Raw genomic sequence first — 22284 nt, 5'->3', positions numbered from 1 at the left:
TTGATGGCTTCAGAGGGCAAACTGCAAGCATAGCATACATCTTCTTCCAAAGTAATGATATTGGGAAATAAAATAGATGAAATCCCTGCCATCTTGTTGAAATTTTTTACTTATTTCTGTAAATGATAGCTCACCAGTGAGTAATCTGTATGAGAAATGCCACTTAATCTCTCCCACATGGACTGCTCATTTTTAATGGACAGGAAGTTAAACATTCTGTATTCTTAGTCACGTCAGGACATGGGGGTCCTCTTTCTATAAAACAGACCTATTGTCTGACCTATGTCTACCATAAGGCTTACGCAACCAGGAGCTTCTGATACATCAGATTTGAAGACAGAGAAAAGGAAGAAGTAAAGTGGGAAAAAAAGACTTCAATTCAGGGACCAAAGGAAACCCATTACCGTGACCAGTGAATTATTAACCAATAGGGCCTGTGATTGTTTCAGTTAAGCAGCACCAAAAAAAAAAAAAAAAAGTCAAGAATCTCCGCTGTCCAAAATGGTATCCACTAGCCATATGGCAATTTATATCTAAATTTGACAAAATCAGCTCCTCAGTTGCCCTAGACAATGTCAGTGTTTAGTAACCACATGTGGCTAGTGACTATGGTATCAGACACCACAGCTATAGAAAATTTACATTATTACAGAAAATTCAAAGCTATTACACAGAAAGATCTAGGTAATTGCTTAAAACTTCCATTTTATCTTGATATTCCATCAAGCAAAACAGGGTTCCAAGACCTTTTCTGAACATATGACACGGTCCTTAAAGGAAGTAGAGAGTCAGCATTTCCTATGATTCAAGCATGTGAAAAATATTACAAGACTGAGGAGGCTTTGAAGTCCACCTGAATAATGTTCATTTTTAGAGATTCTTTCCTTTATCATAAGCCGTATCCATGACAGGCTGGGACTACTCAAAGCACATGCTTTTTTGAGAAGCACATGGAAGCAGATCTAGTATCCCCTGAGGGCAGGGTCCCTTCCTTAATCATTTCTCTGTTCTCTGGAAGCCAAAAAATTGCACTTAGTAAAGGCTGAATAGTGTTAAATATGTATGTCTTCTAAAAAATTATAGACTCTCATTAAACAATTTACATACCTCTCATATGTGATGCATTTATTTCAGCTGTCAGGTGAGTTGTAGATTCTGCTGCATATGGAATCAAGAAAGTACTTGGCCTCTCAACAGTTTTCTCTTCTTATGGGGACTTTCTTCTTCCTTCTGCCTCCAGGGTAGTCTGTCTTTCCTGTCTTTTATAGTACTAGGTTTCATCTCATGACGGTACTATCACAGAGTATATACTGACTGACCACACATGTAGACTGTAGTGTCACAGAGTTTATGATGATTCACCACATGCCTAGACTGGTAATGTATGTATTCATAATAGAATTTACTGTCAATCCTGGTATCCTTCTGAGAGTCAAACGGAATGGTATTGATAGTTCTATCGGGACACTAGGCATAACACGAGATCACTCATTGTTTTCATTCTTCTCTTCCAGTAGTTCTATGCCTAGATTTGTCTTTAATCTTTTGACCACCAAGAGATAACCAGCTTTTCCTAGGCTTTTAGAACATGGTTTCAACATCTGCAGCAACACATTCCTATACACATAGCCAGGCTTGTGAACATTCATCATGCTTATTAAGTTCATATTATTTATGATCATTTATTAATCTAGTCCATGCTTAAAATTATTTTGGTGACAATTAACTACACAGGCTTATATAATAAAGGTCTATAAAATAGTGCCAAATGAGAATTTCTCTACAGCTTGTCAAGTCACCTGATATTCCAAGATAAGGCTATTGGTCACGACTTTGTGAAAATGTCGAGTCAAAGCTTGGAGTAAGACCATTAGAAAGTCCCCATGAGAAAAGAATTCAGATTAGACTTTAAGGTGAAAAAGGAGGCACCCAGAGAAGGGAGAGGATCCACAAACAATAATCCTAAAGTAATTCTTGCCTGAATTCCCTGTTGATTTCATTGTTCAGGAGAGGATCCTAACTCAGATCTTTTTTAAATTTCAAAAAGGATTGATTTCCATTTAGTAAATATCCACTAATTCACTTAAATGAAAGATCATTCCTTCTTTGGCATTCTTCCCTGGCTACATTAGCAGAGGAAAGCTGAGTTACCCCTGACGCAGCCCTGTCTGACTGACAGCACTGATGAGATGTCCTCCCACCACCCATTGGGTGATAATGAGTGTGGTTCTTGACAATAGCTATAAGACTTTCAGAACACAGAGCCTTCCCTGTAACTATTTATCATGTTCTCTCAGTGCTCAACAAAGAGAAATCCCTCCTTGCATTCCCCCTCCCTGCATTTGTTCTTTGAGTGATAGAAAATGATCAATAATGTTTGTCTCTGGCTTCTATCATGACAGGGATGTTTGGGGGAACTGGAAGTGAAGGATTTCACTGTTTCATGGCAGGGATCCCATCTTCAGTATGCCAGAGGAATTGGTGAATATCCTGTACAGAGCTCTGCCTTTTCTGTGTGTAGAACAGTAGTGTTTTCAACAAAGAACAGAGCTGCTGTGCTTCTGCAAGAGCCTCTTTCTAAGCCTTTAGGAACCAAACCTGCAGGACTCATCCTGAGGGGCATGTCAGGTGAGAGTGTCTGGTGGGCTTCCTGCCAGTTCTTGGATGGCTGCAGCCCTGGCCAGAGCCCTAGGTGTTGTCCCTCAGAGCTTTCCAACACAAACTGATACAGCCAGCACAAATGTGCCTCCGTTACACCTTCATTATGTACACTCGAGGTTGTGTTCCATTAGAATGGAAGAAAGTGAGGACCTGAAAATCTTTTTTATTTTTATTTTTTGAGAATGGAGTCTCACATTGTCGCCAGGCATCAGGCTGGAGTCCAGTGGCACAGTGGCACAATCTCTGTCTCCCGGGTTCAAGCAATTCTCCTGCCTCAGCCTCCCAAATAGCTGGAACTACAGACGTGCGCCACAACACCCAGATGATTTTTATATTTTAGGAGAGACAGGGTTTCACTATGTTGGCCAGGATGGTCTCAATCTCTTGACCTCGTGATCCACCTGCCTCGGCCTTCCAAAGTGCTGGGATTACAGGAGTGAGCCACCATGCCCGGTCTTGAAAATCTTAATTATAAAATTACACATGACAATATATTGCATGCCTGAGCAGCAAGAAATAGAAAATTAAGGAAGAGCACTGCCCTTTTTTGGATGTCCCTAACCACAAGGCACCAGTAGGCCAAAGGTAAAATTAGTAGAGGATCACTGATGAGTTGAGATCTGAAAAACCCTCCCACAACTAAGAAAGAAAAGAGTGTCAATCACTGATGGATAAAGTTTCATTATTCCATGATTACAGATTATTTCCTTTGGTATAAGGCTTAATCCATTGAAGCCTGGGACTATTCAGAGCATGACTACTATGGTGGAAGTCGTATCACTGCACTCAGAATCCTCTCAACCCTCCTAGTAGGATGGAAACCTAAAACATGATTGTTCCCCCACTTTTTTCAAATTAAGTTCAGAATGGAAACTTCATCCAATTAGATGCCTTTTGTGAAACTTGGGAGACAGGAGTGAGACAGTCTATATTCCTGCTCTTTCTTCTGTTTTCTCCTGTCAAGCACAGTCAAGGAGCCAGGAGTTCTACGGCAGCATTCCAGGGCCCGGAGTACTTTGAATGTTGAAAGGTAGTTGTCACAAAAGCAACAGCAGCTCTATAATCCCGGGATCACAGCATTGATGGGATTCTCTTGATGTCTATTCAGTGTGTCGTGTCCTTAGTCCCCACTTCTGTGATTATGATAAAGGTAGCCTCTAGAAGAACTTCAAACACTGTTTTTTTATCATCCAATTCCCTGTATGAAATCCTTTCCTATACCTAGAGTACCAAAGTGGGTGAATCACCTGAGGTCAGGAGTTTGAGACCAGCATGGCCAACGTGGTAAAACTCCATCTCTATTAAAAGTACAAGAATTAGCCAGGCATGGTGGTGCATGCCTGTACTCTCAGGTAGTCGGAAGGCTGAGGCAGGAGAATCACTTGAACTTGTGAGGCAGAGGTTGCAGTGAGCCAAGATCGCACCATTGCACTCCAGCCTGGGCGACAGAGTGAGACTTCGTCTCAAATAAATAAATAAATAAATGGGTGACAGAGTGACACTTTGTCTCAAATAAATAAATAAATAAATGGGTGACAGAGTGAGAATTCGTCTCAAATAAATAAATAAATTTGAGGTGGCATGGTGGCTCATGCCTATAATCCCAGCACTTTGGGAGGTGGAAGTGGGCAGATTGCTTGAGCCTAGGAGTTCAAGACAAGTCTGGGGAACATGGTGAAACCCCATCTCTACAAAAAATACAAAAATTAGCTGTGCATGGTGGTGCACACCTGTAATCCCAGCTACTTGGTAGGCTGAGGCAGGAGGATTTATTCAGCCCAGGAGGTCAAGGCTGCAGTGAGCTGTGATTATACAGCCTTAGCCTGGGTGACAGAACAAGACCCTGTCTCCAAAAAAAAAAAGAGAGTAGCTTCTATTTCTAAAAATGAATGGAGAGTCTAGCAGACTCTTAATAAACACACCTACTGGGGAGAGGGGACCAAGCAATACAATGAAACGGAATTCCTCATGAGGGCAGGAGCTCTAAAAGTTGAAGGAAAAAATAAGATTTCCAAGCGTAACCTGACACAATTCATATTTCACTGACATAAGTTTTCTTCTTTTTCAGTTAATTTCAAATTTTATTTTAGATTCAGGGGGTACACGTGCAGGTTTGTTACATGGGTATACTGCATGGCACTGATGTGTGGCATATGACTGATTCCATCACCCAGGTAGTGAGCATAGTAATCAATAGGTGCCTTTTCAGCCTTTTGCCCTCCTCCCTCCTCCTATCCCCAGTGTCTATTGCTCACATCTTTACACCCATGTTTACCCAAAGTTCTAACTCCTACTTATAAATGAGAACATACACTATTTAGTTTTCTTTTCCTGCATTAGTTCACTTAACACAATGACTTCCAACTGTATCCATGTTGCTGCAAAAGACATAATTTCATTCTTTTTATGGTTGTGTAGTATTCTATGATATAAACATACCAATTTTTAAAAATTCAGTCCATGACTGATGAGCATCTAGGTTGATTCCATGTCTTTGCTATTGTGAATAGTGCTCTGATGGACATATGAGTGCATATGTCTTTTTGGTAGAACAATTTATTTTCCTTTGAGTACATACCCAGTAGTGGAATTACTAGCTTAAATGTTAGATCTGTTTAAGTCTTCGAAAAATCTCCAAACTGCTTTTCACAGTGTTGAACTAATTTACATTTCCATTATTGTGTAAGCATTCCCTTTTCTCCACAGCCTCTCCAACACCTAATATTTTTTACTTTTTAGTAATAGTCATTCTGACTGGGGTAAGATGGCATCTCACTGTGGTTTTTTCATTTTTCTAATGATAGTGATATTGAGCATTTTGTCATGTTCCTTGGCCACTTCTATGTCTTCTTTTGAGAAGTGTCTGCTTACATGTTTTGTTCACTTTTAAGGGGGATACTTTCTTTTTACTTGTTGAATTGTTTAAGTTCCTTATAGATTCTGGATGTTAGACTTCTGTCAGATCCATAGTTTGTGAATATTTTCTCCCATTCTGTAGGTTTTCTGTTGACTCTGCTGATCATTTATTTTGCCTTGAAGAAGCCCTTTAGTTTAACTGGGTCCCACTTGTCATTTTTTGTTTTTGTTGCAATTGCCTTTGAGGACTCAGTCATAAATTATTTGCCAAGGTTGATGTGCAGAATAGTGTTTCCCAGGTTTTCTTCTGGGATTTTTATAGCGTTAGGTCTAAATTTAAGCCTTTAATCCATCTTGAGTTAATTTTCATATATGGTGAAAGGTAATGGTCCAGTTTCATTCTTCTGCATATGGCTAGCCAGTTATTCCAGCACCATTTACTGAATACGGAGTCCTTTCTGCATTGCTTGTTTTTGTTGACTTTGTCAAAGATCAGATAGCTTTGGGTATGTGGCTTTATTTCTGGATTCTCATCTTACTCTCTATCTCCATGAGTTCAATTGTTTTCATTTTTGACTCCCAGAAATAAATGAGAACATGTGATTTTTGTCTTTCTGTGCTTGGCTTATTTCACTTAACATAATGACCTCCAGTTTTATCCATGTTGTTTCAAGTGACAGAATCTCATTCTTTTATGGCTGAGTAGTACTCCATTGTGTATATAAACCATGTTTTCTTTATCCAATGATCTGCTGATGAATAATCGGGTGGTTCCAAATCTCAACTATTATGAATACTGCCACAATAAACATGGGAGTGCAGATACCTCCCTGATAGCCTGATTTCCTTTCTTTTAGGTATATATCTAGCAGTGAGATTGCTGGATCATATGGTATTTCTATTTCTAGCTTTTTGAGGAACCTCCAAACTGTTCTCTCTAGTAGTTGTACTAATATACATTCTCACCAACAGTTTACAAAGGTTCTCTTTTCTCCACCTCCTTGCCAGCATTTGTTGTTGCCGGTGTTTTGGATAAAGCCAATTAACTGGGGTAAGATAATATTTCACTGTAGAAGAAACATAAAAGCCAAATGGCTAGTATAAACATTTCATGTTCAGTATACATGACAGAAGTAAAAATAAGCTTTCTCTACAGCCTCTCTTTATCCTGCTTTACAACCTGCAGGAACCTGGAATCTCTATCTTCCTACAGAGAGAGGAAAAAAGATTTCATAGCAGTCTGTTGGGCAATAAATCTTGAAATTCTGAGACAAAGACAGAAGGATCAAGACATTGCCAGGCTTACCACAAGGCAAAGCAGGGTAAAAGGAAGAACTATTCTCTAACCTGTGGTCTTTGCTCAGTCCTTGGACTCTTCAGGCAGCCTGCTCACCACATTCTCATTTAACTGGACGTTATCTGTAAATAATACTTGTTGGTGCCGAAGAGAAATTAGGCATTGATTGCTTAAGCATGTTTCACTACTGCTTAAAAGTATGCCCAAGACAATTGATGCCAGGTCTAAGGGTTTTCCAAAGGGCCTTTTAAGATCCTTTAAAGTTTTTGATTCCAAAGAATGACTTTGCAGTACAGAAATCAATGTAAGATCTGAAAACCTGAAAATTGATTGATCTTTCCACAGATCCAAGGACCAATTAGATATTTGCCTAGAAATAAAGACACCATTTCTACTTATATCCTCAGAACCCTATTAACCAGAGACATAATCCTCAAAAAACTGCAGCCTGGATCACTGAACCCTTGTTTACAGTTTTAATGTCCCCTCCAAAACTCATATGGAAACTTAATCCCCAGCATGGCAATATTAAGAGTTGGGGGCCAGTAAGAAGTGATTGGATCATGAAGGCTCTGTCCTCATGGATGAATTAATCTATTGATGGATTAATGAAATAGTGGGTTAATGGAGTAATGGGTTGTCATGGGAGTGGTACTAGTGGCTTTATTAGGAGAGGAACAAGCACACATAAGCCCTTCTCCATGTGCTGCCTGTGCCACCTCAGGACTTTGCAGGGAGACCCCACCAGCAAGAAAGCCCTCACCAGACGTGCCCCCCCCAACCTTGTACTTCTCAACCTCCATAACTATAAGAAATAAATTCCCTTCCTTTATAAATTACCGAGTTTCAGGTGTGGTGTTAAAACTAACAGATAACAGACTGAGACGCCTTCCCACATCATGGACCTTGTCTTCACCAGTACTGTACATCCTGAAACTACAAAACACTCACTCATCAGGTGTCACTTGCCTGACAACTTTCCTTAAACCAAAAAAAGCTGAGAAAAAGAAAAGACCAAAAAAATCGTATATGAATAACTGTAATGGGTGTCACAGTAATCCATTACTGCCATCATGACCATTAAGAAGTTCTCACTCAATTGTCTGTAGGCTCTTAATGCACACCCAACTCTAACATGTTTGCTTGTTCTGTTTGGTTTCTCTGAGCATGTCAGTTGAAGCTGTTGTTGCAAAAGACCATGAAGTTCCTAACCAAAAGACCATCACTCAGTATCTTCTCTCCTACACATAACTCTGACAAGCTTTGCTTCTGTTCTCTTGAGTACAAATTAGTTGAGCAGATGTCCAAAAAGTCCCCTTTCTATAGTTCTTGACCAGTATCTACAGGTCTATACTGCATGACTATAAGTTCTTTGTTCCCATACCGTTTCACTAAACTTGATTTTTGTTTTTGTTGGTGTTTTATTGTTTGTTTTGCTGTGTACCAAATGAAAATGGAAGTAGATAGATTACTGCTATATTACTTGAAACCAGCAAGAAGTGATAGGGACAAACTGAAGAAACCGAAGAAACAAAATAGAATAATCATGAAATTACATATATATTAGACCTCAAAAAGAAAGACGGTGTAGTACGATCTTGCTTGAGGCTATTGGTCCAACATATGGGCCAGCACTTCAAGTGATATTCTTATGATGGTGACAATGAATTGTCAAGAAAGAATTGAAAGTGTATTTGGCTTATTCTTTATAGAAGGTAGAGGTGTGTGAAATGTGTTTTTTTGTAATGGAAAATTAGATAACAAAATTGATATCATTTGGCACTTGAAGGGGTAAGCTTTTGCCATAATGACAATAATAGCCATCATTCTACAGTGCCTACTCCATGCCAGCAATATGCCAGGTCCTTAATCCTGCTGGCCAGTGAGGCCACAACACAGCCAGGCATGAACCTGAGAGGGTTGGGGAAGGCAGAGCCATTCCATTTTGGCCTTGGCAATTGGTTTTACTTTGAGAATTAAAACCTTACAGATTGCCCTCTTAGGAAGACAGAGGAATATGTAATGATTTTGTTTACTTACTGTATTAAGCCAATGTCATTTGGTGCTTGAAGGAACAAGCTCTTGTTTTAATAATAATAGCCACCACTCTTTTTTTTTTATTATTGCATTAATTTGCTTCATGCCAAGCAATGTGTCAGATGTTCTAGCATAAAATAAGTTTAACCCTCCTAGGTAGTTCTTATCCCATTTTACATGTTGAGAAACTGTAGTTTAGGGAGATTATTATCTGCCCAAGAACAGTAAGTGAGCGGTAGAGCCAAGACTCAAATCCAGTTGCATAAAACCTTGAAGACATACTCTTCATAATCTCAGTCAGAGTCTATTTATATAAGAAATCCCCTTATATGTAACTTATTATTCCCTGGCAATACCCGTAAAGGAATCATCTCTGTAATGAGCTTTCTGGTACCATGGGAAGATTCCTATCTCTCTCTCTCTCTTGTTCCACAGAACAATGTTCCCAGCCAGGGAGAGAAGAGCCATTCTGGATCCAGCTAGTCTGAGCCAAGGGAGAAATCATGTTAAAGGAACCCATCCTGAGTAATTCCTTGACGTCACTCACTAAGTCCATCCACCTCTCAGTGACCAGCCTGGCCCTTGTCCACTATACTCAGCTCTTTCCCTGGCACCTGAAGTCACCCTAAAAATAGCCTCTGGACCTTAGAAGGAACCTCTCCTGGTGCCTACAGCAAATAAAGTACCAGTGGGGTTGGGAAGAATTGCTCCCTGGGCAACAGTCAGCTCCACTCTACAAAAATGTCACTTAAGCCCTCCCATTTTCCAAGAATGAGAGGCCAGAAAAACCCCCACAGACATAATATTGCATTCTTTCTTTTTGCCATAGTGTCTTTCTTGTTTCTGATCTAACCTAAAATGTACTGATTTGGTGTGCCTTGTTTTAAGCTCTAGTGGCAGTTAATATACCCCATGGTAGCGGGGAGTTACACATAAAATCTTCACAGCCCCAATGCCTAAGTATGAATACTTATCAGATGCTGGAAAGTCCTGAGGCTCACCTACATTCCCCACACATTTTAGCAATTCCCTATTGCCTGCCCAACCTCAGTGCAGCCACTAAATTTTACGTGGATTTTTTTCAAATGAGTTTTAATTCAGTGCTCAATTTATTAGAAACCTGCTCTTTGTTATTTGTCAAAGGAGTCTAGCAAAGATATCTAAGCCATGGATTAAAAGGCCAAACACCAACTTTAAGATTTAATAGCACCATCATAATCTCCTAAGACATGGACTAATGTGGTGGCAAAGTTTCCATTCCCAACCCCTACTGGAGTTTCACGCCAGAGATGTCTGCACCAATCCTGACACCAGTTGGCTCAATATCTCCCCTTTGTTTATAGCATATCTGAACATGAATATCAAAGGGACACATAATAAATTGGAATTTGTTAGAAGAGAAACTTCTGATACATGAGATTTCATGAGTTCCAAACATAGTCCACCTGAGTGGTAAATGCCAATAACCATACAGTACATATTCAGGAGTTCTCCCTTCCCAGCAAAAGAAGCATAGAGGATGGCACCTGATATAAAGAAGGCTTATCTTGTCTCCTCATTCCCTTCCCAACCCAGTAGATGGATCCCTCAACAGAGACTCTGTATCCACTGTTTAGCCACTTTCTGGGTCTAGCCCCACCATCTCTGGGAGGCTTCCCAAAGTGCTCTAGCCCACAGCAGCCTCTTTCTCCAATCCCCATCATTTGCATTCCTTGTCAATTAGCCCAGCCTTTACTTATTATGGCAGGCAGAAGAATGATCTCCCCCAAAATGTCCATACCCTAATCCCTGAGAACAGAGCAAAAGGGACTTTGCAGATGTGATTAAATGGAGGACCTTGAGATAGAGACATTATCCTGGATTCTCCAGGAGTTGGACCTAAGGTAATCACAAGGATTCCATCAAGTAAAAGAGAGAAGCATAAGAGGAGGTCAGAGTGATGTGATGTGAGATGCATTCCACACCAGGTTTGAAGATAGAGGAAGGGACCATGAGCCAAGGAATCTGGAAGGCCTTCAGAAGCTGGAAATTGAAAGGAAATGGATTCTTCCCTAGAACCTATAGAAAGGAAAACAGCCCTGCAAACATTTTAGACTAGTGAGACCCATGTTGGATGTTTAAATTCTAACCTACAAAAATGTAAGATAATAAGCGTGCATTGTTTTAAGCCACTAAATCTGTGGTAATTTGTTACAGCAGCAATGGGAAACCAGTATACTTATTCACTATCTTGTATTCTTTTTTCATTACTTCAGATGTGTGGTCCTTGTCTCCCTAAGAGACTACATAGTGCTTTTAGTAAATTGGCTTTATTCATTTCCACCTTTTCCTATATATAGTGAACCTCAATCATGTTAACTTCATTATTTCACTTCCTCTAGACAATGCTGACCCTCTGACAGCAAGAGGCTTCAGGGAGAAACAAATGAGGCATCAGGCCACCCAATCACTAGCAATCTAAGTTAGCTCTCAATAGCCACCAAGAGAATGAACTCTACTATTCCTCTAGTCCAGGAATCCTTTTATAAAATGATGACAGCAAACATGTCAGGTTAGATAACCTGGATTTATTCACATTTCTCAGGTTACACCAGCAGGAGACCAACAGGTAGGCCCCAGATGGTCTTGAACATAAAAACTTAGTGTATCTCTTTTATTTGCAATATAAGACCTTAGCCATATTATCTCATCTTTGTCCTCTACTCAAAATGCACTCCAAACCCAATCAAGATGATCTGAAGATCAAGGATGGCTCTACCTGATTGCCTCATCTGCACACAGAATTTGTGGACAAAATGTCATTAACACAAGAAGAGAGCCTAGTTAGGAAAGCTGGTGGGGTCTCTCTTCACTAACTCCAGTTAACTAGCCATACTTTTTCTTTGCTTATCTGGTAACAAAGATATAAATAGTCCTACACTTCCTTCTTTCACCTGCTCCTCATATATTTTAAAAAATATACTTTTTTGGTTCATTCTATTTCTACTAATACAGAATATTTCCAAACATTTATTGTCATATAATAATTTTATAACCCCTCTAAACAAATGTATTTTATGTATTTATTGTATGTACTCCTTAACATAATACATTTCTCTATGCATAATCAATTGATTTACCTTCCAAACAAATTATGAATTGAATATTTGTTAAAATATTGGCTGGACCTACTTGAAGGTTAGTTTCTTTGTTCAGGCCTCTCACTTCAGAGGCATCCTCTGAGGAGAATCTTTCAGAACTGATTTTCAGGCTCCATCAGAACTATGCATTGGGCTGTATGTGAACTCACCAAGTAGCCACATTGCAAAGCTTCTGCTAACAACTTGCAGAAAGATGGGCATCCAGATAAAGACCAGGAGTTTGTTGCAGATTCATTTTTACAAAGCATAGGAGAACTTAGCGCTCCCAGTTTAGCTGGCATGCTTTCTGTCTCTTTTCAAAAGAAACCAGTACATGTTTTTTTTTGACAAGGAGACAAGGTTCAGGACATTTGTTCCCTTGTTCTCCTGTCTCTTCTGAAAATCATTTATCCCTCATATTTAGGTAGGGAAACAGTGCCTCCAAAGAACTGTGTCACTCCGAAGAACGACATATCCTTTCTCCTTCATGTTGAACTCCTCTTATGTATTATTAGAAGACAATGGTACCTGCCAGGGCAAGTGGAAGAAACCAAGTAGCAGGTGACCTGGTGTTATTGGAAAGTACTATAAAAACAGCCTAAAGTTTACAGCATATTTATAGAATGTCAGAATTAAAATGGAATTTTGGAATCCCTTAATCCCATAAAAGTTCATATATCAGATGTGGAAACAGAGGCCCAAATGATTTTCTCAAAGCCATACCCTTTGGGTTAGGGGTAAGAATTAGAACCCTAACTCCTGACTCCAAGCGCTCTTTCCACTAACCCCCTTCCCTTCTCATCTCACCCCCAACATTCATGGGCAAAATAGAACATTCTATAAAATCTACCACAATTTCAGACAAGATGAAGTAATGCATGATGCTAAATATAGGAAGTTAACTCATTTGGATTTTTGTTTGTTTGAACTCAAGTGTTTTAAAATTTTATCTTATGAATATTGTTATAAATCTGATTTGGATTTTATTCTTTCGCAATTTACTTAAGTGGTGCCACCAACATTTATTTTCCTGTTGCAAAAATGTCAAAGTTCCCAAATATTGCTCCCGGAATTGTAAATGATTTATGCCTGCTCATTGAATCTCTCGCTACAAATCACATTAGCCCTGAAGCAGGCAGACATGCCCATATCTTCCTCTGAGTCAGTGCCTGGATCCAGGGGACCAGACTTTTTACCTGATATGCAGACAGATAAGCCATGTTCTAGTATTTCAGGTCCTCAAAAGGAGCCTGGAAAATATAATTAATTAAAGCCAAATACTCTTACTATTCCCTTGCATATACAACAGAGATAAAAATATCTATCTTATTAAACTTTTGAGAGTAAGAAAGATGATATATGCACAGTGCCTGGCACATGGATGGAACTTAGTTGATGGTAGTTTTAACATTTACAATATTTTTGCTTTGTTTCAATTTAATATGGCTTTATATGACTTGTCATACTTACTGCACATGCAACATCTTTTAGATAATTCTATATCTAGGTTATTAATAAAACATTGATATCCTCTCAAATGTTTATACAAATGCACCTATTCTAAAGTCCGCAGCAAAATTCCCACTGGGGAATTTCAGCTGTCTCTCACTCTCTTTTTTGTTGTTGTTGTTGTTCATTTTTATTTCCATAATAAAGGTTTTTATTTTTTAAGGTATTCACTGTGATATCTTGATACATGTATACTTTGTGAAATGATTGCCAACAATCAAGTTAATGAACATATCATTACCTCACAGTTTCCTTTGTATGTGTGTGTGTATGTGTGTGTGTGTGTGCAAGCTTAGAGCTCTTGAGATCTACTCTCTTAGCAAATTTCAAGCATATGTTAATTGTAGTCACCATGCTGTATGTTAGGTCTCCAGGACTTACTCATCTTATAACTGAAAGGTTGTATCCTTTGACTAGTATTTCTCCTTTACTCCCAACCCCAGCCCAAAATAATGATCATTTTACCCTTTATTACTCAGTTCGACTTGTTTTTTGAGATTCCACATATAAGTGAGATCATGTATTATGTGTCTTTCTGTACCTGGCTGATTTCAGGTGGCATAATATCCTCCAAGTTCAGCTATGTTGACACAAATTACATTTCCTTCTTCTGAAAAATATTGCTGAATGGAATAATATACCATTGTGTGTGTGTAATAAACATACCCCACATTTTCTTTAAAAATTCATTCATCCTTTGTGTCCTTTGCAGGTACATGGATGAATCTGGAAATCATCGTTCTCAGCAAACTGACACAAGAACAGAAAATCAAACACTGCATGTTCTTACTCATAGGCAGGTGTTGAACAATGAGAACACATGGACACAGGGAGGGGAGCATCACACACTGGGGTGTGTTGGAGGTGAATAGGGGAGGGAAAGTGGTGGGTAGGGAGGTTGGGGAGGGATAACATGGGGAGAAATGGTAAATATAGATGATAGGGGGATGGAGGCAGCAAACCACAATGCCATGTAGGTACCTATGCAACATTCCTGCATGTTCTGCACATGTACCCCAGAGCCTAAAGTGCAATAAAATATACATTTTAAAAAAAAGAAATTAAATCAACAATAACTTAAAAAAAAAAAAGAATGTGGTTACCCTTGCAGGAGGGGGCCTATCAACTCAGAGGGGCAAAAAGAACAATTGGGTGCTAGAAATGTTTGACATCTTGATGTGGGTAGTGTTAATGTGTACTTACACATATAAAAGTTCATCAAGCTGTTCATTTAAATTTTGTGCACACTGCTGTGAGTTATATCTCAATAAAAAATTAAAAAGGAACTTTTCTGACCATTAAAAAGTATTCATTCATCAGTGGACACGTAGGCTGTTTCTGTATCTTGGTTACTGTGAATCTTGCTGTCTCTTTGGCAGTCATTTCTGTACTCCCCGCCCCCAGAAGCAGCTTTACTGCACTCTAAAAATGTCTTAGGAAAATGATCAGAAGCAACTACTTTTCTTGGCATGTTCTCCAGTAAACACGATGATGGAAAACTTTAATTTCTGCCCTTCTTTAAACAGTACCATGGATTTTCAGTTGGGATTTTCTAGTTAGTTTGACAGCTCTACATTTCTACCAGGCTGAAGAAAATGTGTGTGTTGTGGGCTGTTGTGTTACTGTTACTGGTGGTGCTGTTGCTACTGCTGTGATTTTGTGGTCAAGTCTATGTTATAAAGGAAACCTGTTCTTTGTACAGCAGCAATAAATTCAACTTGAGCTCTGAACTCAAGCCTTTAGGTATGACTTTTTTATCACATGGAAATTCACATAAGAATTTTCAACCAGACTTCATCTTTTTGTTATTTCTAAAGCAAAAAGTACAGGAATATAATCTAAACGAATGGGAACAAACATTAAGTTAGACATTATTGGAGTGTTGTAAAAATATTTTTTTCAAAAGTGAAAAAATGTTTGCTTCAAAAGTGACCCTGATTTCCAGATTTTAAAGTTAGGAAATAAGACAGTAAAATCAATGATCAAATAGTCAACTATTTTAAAATCAGTATTTTTCTTAGTGACTTCCGTCAGACCATGCTCTGTTTAGTACTGAAACTCAGAGAAGTTCCAGAAATAGAGGGACAAAATCTAAGTGATCTGCTCAGGGGAAGCTCTAAGCTTCCTTCGGCTCGCTCAGTAAATCAGGGATGGGCTCAGAGAATGGCTTCACATTTCGCATCAGGAGATCCCAGTGTTTAGAGAGAATCCCAGATGAAATCCTTATTTCCCTGCCTCATTTCTGAAAAATTCTACCTGGGAACCGATTTGCTGTGACAAATAAAATGGGAGGAGTCTGGCTGAACACTTCGCGGATTTCCGAAAACAAAGCAAAATGCTGCTTTGACTAGGTCCAAATTTTCTGCAAGCTACCTTGTGAAACTGGTGAATTTGCAAGAATGAATTTTCATTCATTTAACTTCGGTGGAGCGTCTACTAGGATGCCTGTAGATGCCCATGGTGCTAATTGCTGGAGAAAATCACTTTGAAACAAAAACAAAAAACAAACAAACAAACGAAAAGCTTTCTGCCCCCAGCAAGGCGCCAGACACTGCCTACAAACTCAAGGAGTGCTTAAGAGGTGAATTAATGACAATCCCTCCCATCCTCAAGAGACAGACTTTCAGCCTTCAAACTGCTCAGGGCTACACTAGCGCCTTCTGGACGCAGCTTCTGGTTAGCCCCCACGGCACCAGCCTTTCTTTGATTTGTAGCTGCCAAAGATTTGATAGTGGGGAGTGCGTGTCTATTCTGAGGGCTGAAGACACACGCGACAGTCAGCAGTAGAATTGCGATCCCGCAAAGTGACATGACCACAAAATCTGCGTCTACAGTCTTCCATTTTGGGGTCACCGTGGCAAGGGCGAAAGCTATGAGCTCTCTGTGTAGGAAAACACATCACAGACACACACAGAAACGGTTTCAAGAGGACACATACTTTGAGTTCTGGTGTACATGTGCAGATCTTGCAGGATTGTTACATAGGTATATGGTGGTGTGCTGTCTCCATCCCCTACCCCCCCACTCCCGTGACCTACATTAGGTATCTCTCCTGTTATCCCTCCCCAACCTCCCCATCCCCTGCTATCGCTCCCCTAGTCCTCCACCCCCCAGCAGACCCCAGTGTGTGATGTTCCCCTCCCTTTATGTTAGAAACCTCTAGTTTTGTAAAAAGTCATTTCCGCTGAAGTATGTGGTAGCTGAGCGCAAACACTCTCCTGCTACAGCCCCGGTGGCAGCGGCCCAAGCACTACACCCCACTTAGTCCTCGCACTGTGGCCTTCGCAACTCTTCACACAGCTCTGTACGGAAAACCCAGGCCAGGGCTTCGAGCCAAACTGCTGAAAACTCCAAAGCTCCAGACTGGGTCTTAGCAGGGGGTGTCTTCCTTCAGGATCCAGGGCTCACAGTACCCAAGATCCGCAGTCCCGGGCCCTGCTCCACAAGCAGCTCGCGTTTCGGCGCTGTGCGCCTGAAGCGCACGGGTGAGCCCCAGTTCCAATCCTGGATCCTGTGGCCGCCCTGCCGGCGGGGCCTGAGGAGAGCGAGTCTCAGACAAGCCGCCCCCAGCCCCAGGTGTTATTCCTTCGCAGTAGTTAAGAAGGAAGAGATTCAATTAAGGGCATCTTGGAAGTTAGGCGTTGCCGCTGCCTCCTTGACTACGGAGGCCACCAACCCCCGAGGGGAAAAAGATGTACCGCGAGACAGGGGTGTGGTCCTAGGAAATGTCGAAGCTTCTGGGGATTGAGGACGATGGTGCGGACTCGACCCGGGTACCTGGAGTTCCGTGACTCGCGCCACTCACCGTACACTTAAGGGCTAATTTCTGCTCTGCTTCAAAGAACCTCAAGGGTCCTTGCCTCCCCCCACAGCCCTGGGATGCCGCTACTGCGCTCACCGCACAGGCGGCGCCCGGACCAGCTGCTGCAGATCGCGCGCTGCGCGCTCACACCAGGAGATCTTGGGGACGCTGAAAAGCTTCGTTCTCGCCACTCTGGACGCTGTGGGAAGGTGCCACAGTCCCCACCACTGCCGCTCGGGGCGCGCCCGGAGCTGTACGCTCAGGCGGAGTGGTTGAAACCCGGTTGTGCGGGGTGTGAGAGTTGTCGAGGTCACCTGTAATTGGGTGTGACGCTCGTGAGTGTGTAGGTTTGATCCAAGCAGGTCATCGTCGTGCGCTTGTGTGAATGCGACTGCCCAAGAGACTCGGAAGCAGGCTTGGGACACGTTTGAATGAACCCCTAAGGATACTCTTGTGCGCCATCATCTGTGTGTCTGTGTGTGTGTGTGTGTGTGTGTGTGTGTGGTGTGTGTGGTGTGGTGTGTGTGTGTGTGTGTGTGTGTGTGATTCAGAGTGGCACATCTTGGTAGACAGTAATGGGTTTGCTTGTGTGTAAACGAGTGTGAGCGAAAGTGAGTGTGTGTGTGAACCTCAGGGTTTAGGCAGGGACCCTACAGCACTGTCAAGTCTGCCTGCTCTTTAGCGGAGGACTGAAGTGGGGTGGGGCGGGGGCGAGGGGTGCAGAGCCGGAACAGAATGTCGCTGGGACATCTTGGCAAACGGCAGCCGGAAGCAAAGAGGCAGCTGTACAAACGGCTCAGGCAGGTGATGGATGGAAGGGTAGGAAGGGGGAGGGCCAGAGGTCTGGATGGAGGCTTATGCACCTGTCCCTTGCAACTCACCCCTCAGGCCCAGCTAGTCATTGGCTCCCTCCTCAGACATGTAATGGATCTGAACAGTACCCCGGTAGAGCCCACTGTGATTTCAGACAGTCCGGAGAGATGAGGATTCGCAAAGTATCCATGGAGATCTTAGGGAATCCCTTAAGCGTACCAGGAAACTCTTTTAGATCCCTGCCTAGCTGGGGCCCAGGCACTGGGCTATTTCTCACAACATTCCTTCAAAATGAGGCTGTGGTCTCCATTCAAAGATGAGTGCATAAAGCCTATGTGAAGTTACTTGCCCATGATCACACAATCCGGAATTGGCTCAACTGGAATTGAATTCCTAACAGACTTCTTGGTCTCAGCTCCATCTCTTGTTTCCCACGAGCCCTGGGCCTCTGTGGGTGATATCAGCTTCTGGAGTCAGCCTGGTTGGGTCCAAACTCCACCCTTAGGGGTATTAACTTTCAAGTCTCACTTGGGCAGGGGTCTGGGGTCAGAGTTGGGAGAGTCTACAATCCTGGACCCTTCCCGCCAAATCACACAACCAGGGGTGGAGTGGGTCGCGAGTTCAAAACCAAGCCCGACAGAGAGATGAAATTCACCATGACGTCAAACTGCCCTCAAATTCCCGCTCACTTTAAGAGCGTTTCTCGTTGATGCCCCGCCATCCCCACCCTTTCCGCCTCCCTCCCGCCCCCCATTTCCATCAATGACCTCAATGCAAATACAAGTGGGATTGTCCTGCTGGATCCCACAGGTTCTGGAAGCACGGGGGTGACGCAACCCAACTTGGGCAAAGGACCCCTCCGCCCATTGGTTGCAGTGTACACTGGCGGAACCCTCCCGATCTACAGCGATGGGAATAAGAGCGGTCGCTGGCGCTGGGAGGCATCAGAGCCACTGCTCAGCCCAAGTGTCGCCACCGCTTCCACAGGGCTCTGACTGGACGCCGCCGCCGCCGCTGCCTCCGATCCAAGCCACCTCCCTCCAGGTGAGCCCCGAGATTCTAGCTCAGGTGTTTATCTTTCTCTCTCCCTCTCCCTCCATTAGCCAATTTCTCTCTCTCTCCCCTGCTTTCTCTCTCTCTCTCCATTAGTCTCTTCATCAGACAGTCTCTGTTAGTCTGCGATTTCTACCAGGCTCCTACCCTAGGTAGTATCGGACACTCTCAGTCCCCTGGTTCGCTCTTCCTGCTCGGCTGCGGACTCCAGCCTTATTCTCTCCCCCTGCACACAGGCTTGGGCCAGTCTTGGGACACTCAGGCTCCCCAGGGACCGCGCACAGAGCAGGACGTAAGAGTAACTTTCCGCAGACGGTGCGTTCAGGGATCGCGTCTGGCGCCTAGCAGTCCCAGGGAAATTGGTTCAGAACCTGGAACAGCGCGAACGGGTGACAAAGCGCACAACGACTGAGGGACAAGCAGCCCTAAACTGCAAGCCCGTCACAGGCTCCTGGGAGCAAAGAGAGAAAGTCTTGGGTACCAATTAAATTTGGTTACTGCAGGGCACTGAGGTGCCAGCAGGTGGAGCGGCGGAGCGGCTGAGCACTAAGGGATTCTTCTATTTCTCAGATTCCAATAGCAGAGATAATCCCTCTCGACAGATCTCCCCTCTCTCTCCCACCCAGGTGTATGCAAACGCCCCACAAGAGGACAGCTCTGGGTTTCCTTACGAGAGCAGCTTCTGTGACAGGGGCCTGGGAGTGTGTCCTCCACAGAGACCTGGCTAATAGGTCTATATGCATGTGTGTCGCTTTGGGGAAAAGGGCAGGACTGAGATCTCTCCCATTTAGTTCTCACGCTAGGGTTGCTCCTCCAGCTCTGTCAAACTGTGCATGCCACAGGCCCATTGAACCTCCCAGGAGTCCACTGTGCTGATGAGGAAACAAAGAATAAAAGAAATATCATGACCAGTCTGAAGCCACAAAGCCAGGGCGATAGAGGCAAGATAGAAAAGCAGGATAGGAGCCAAGGTCTGTGGGCTCCTAGAACTTTGAACTGGCACAGGTGGTTTATTTCATTCTTCCCTTGCAGAGAGGTGTCATGGGCTTCCAAAAGTTCTCCCCCTTCTTGGCTCTCGGCATCTTGGTGCTGTTCCAGGCAGGCAGCCTTCAGGCAGCACCATTCAGGTAAGACAGCCTGAAGCCAGAAGCGCAATGGAATCAGAGAATTCCATGCCTCTTAAGTGTGATGTGCTGAATGCTTAAAAACCAACAGGGGGCCAGGGTAATATATGTACTCATGCACATACATATTTTTTTCTGATATAAAGATGTGCGTTACACAATTTATAAGTAGTAATAAATATTTAGACAATACTCTTTATTATAAATTTCATATAGCCCATTGAGTCTCACAAAATGCTTTTGTTGCTTTTTTCCAAACTTTTATGTGTAGCCATTCTATTTACCCTATTCAGCCATGATTTGAGAAATGAATTGCATACTATTCTGTTAAATAGTTTGCCAATAAATTTGTTATTGTTAAATCTGATATTTTACCTGTTGCTCTATTTCTCACCCACATATAAATTTATTAAACTAAAACTGTTTTCAGGTTCAGCACTAATGGTTAAGTTTTAGCATTTAATTTTTAATAATAGCTGCACTCAGCTTTGCCAAGTTCTTGAAAATTTAACCATCAGCTTTGACAAGTCTATAGAAACTAGCTCCAGCATACCACTGCTTGGAGGCCACTCCAGTGCCTGGGTCCTGGGGAGGACACTGGCCTCGTGCCCTGTTCCCTGGAACTCCCAGTGGACACATCCTCAGGGGAAGAAGCAAAGACCAGGAAGCCTGGCTGCTCATCCTGGGGAGGTGGGCTCACAGCCTGCACTGTTTGCTTCCCTAGTTCCGCCCTGGACAGAAGCCCAGACCTAGCCACACTCAGTGAGGAGAAAGGGCGCCTCCTGCTGGCTGCACTGCAGGACTATGTGCAGATGAAGACCAGTGAGCTGGAGCAGGAGCAGGAGCAGGAGACAAAGGGCTCCAGGTGAGGCTCCCCAAGCGCCCAGCACAGGGCCTTCCCTTCCCCCAGCATACCCAGGAAGGTAGATCCCAAGAGGTAGGAAAGAAAGCACTGGCCAGGAATCCAACAGGCTGCATTGTTCACCGAGACCTGGACCCAGCTGTTCTCAAGCTCCAAGGGAGATAGAGGTTCCAGTGCAGCTGGAGGAACTGTGGTTAGACACATTAAACAGCTCCATTTCTGAAAGTTCTTAGGAAAGGAAATGGGGAGGTGTGAAATTGCTCACTGTGGGAATTGCTCTTGCAGTACTCGGAGACTTCCCAGTATTGGGAAGAGTTAAGACTGGTGAGGGTGAAGTCAGGTATAGACATAGTATATCTCAGGAGATTTTAGAAATTTGGATCCACCTTGTTAATTTGCATATGACATTCTTTCACACCTGCAAGGAGCCTTCATGTCACATTTGCAAGGTGAAGGTGAGGCCCTTGCAGGGGATGGGGACAGGTAGAGCAGTGTCTGAGGTAGGTTTGAGCCTTTAAATGTATGCTATCTGTGGAAATGTGCATGTTGTCAGGATGCCAGGGAGAACACCCTTCCCCAGATCCACATCCCTGTGCACCTTGAGCCTGAGCAGAGACCAGCCCCAGGCACTGCCCAGGCAGAGGAATGTGTGCCCTGCATCTGCCCTGAGAACCCCTCTGTCAAGCATGAAGGACTGAACAGCACGTAGAATGCCAGAAAAGATTATGCTTCCCCATCCAGTACTTCCCTGCACTGCCCTGGCCCACTGAACCCCTGAGCTCTCCTAATGAAGGAAAAGCGAGCTGCCCTCCTGTGTGCCCCTCCTGCTCCTACTCGAAGAGTCCCTTGCCTGGTCTAATCTTCTAAGTGACTCTCCATGGGGGCAGGTTCATGGTACTGTCTGGCATGTTTTTTCCCTGCAGCCCCAGATCTAAGCGGTGCAGTAAGCTGAGTACTTGCATGCTGAGCACATACTCGCAGGACTTCAGCAAGTTTCACACATTCCCCAAAACTGCAGTTGGGGCTGGAGCACCTGGCAAGAAAAGGGATGTGTACAACAGCTTGGAGAGAGACCATCACCCTCACGTTGGCATGCCCCAGGAACCCAACTAAACTCCTCCCTCTCCTTTCTAATTTTCCTTCTTGCTTCC

The 22284-nt window shown here is 43.0% G+C and overlaps 1 protein-coding gene and 1 long non-coding RNA gene across 3 annotated transcripts in view; one reads left to right on the top strand and one right to left on the bottom strand.

The window, feature by feature from the left end:
- CALCB (calcitonin related polypeptide beta) overlaps positions 1-22284 on the bottom strand; it is a 165105-nt gene that overhangs the window by 80331 nt on the left and 62490 nt on the right. The gene's annotated exons all lie outside the window — the stretch shown is intronic.
- Positions 19078-21049, top strand: LOC101038148 (uncharacterized). The gene is made up of 3 exons (XR_012518102.1): positions 19078-19138; positions 20180-20274; positions 20996-21049. It is a non-coding gene; the product is annotated as an uncharacterized LOC101038148 (long non-coding RNA).

The sequence above is a fragment of the Saimiri boliviensis genome, chromosome 6 (genome assembly GCF_048565385.1).
Source record: "Saimiri boliviensis isolate mSaiBol1 chromosome 6, mSaiBol1.pri, whole genome shotgun sequence".
Taxonomy (NCBI): domain Eukaryota; kingdom Metazoa; phylum Chordata; class Mammalia; order Primates; family Cebidae; genus Saimiri; species Saimiri boliviensis.
The sequence above is the reverse complement of the archived record's forward strand: the minus strand, read 5'-3'. Positions and strand labels throughout refer to the sequence as shown.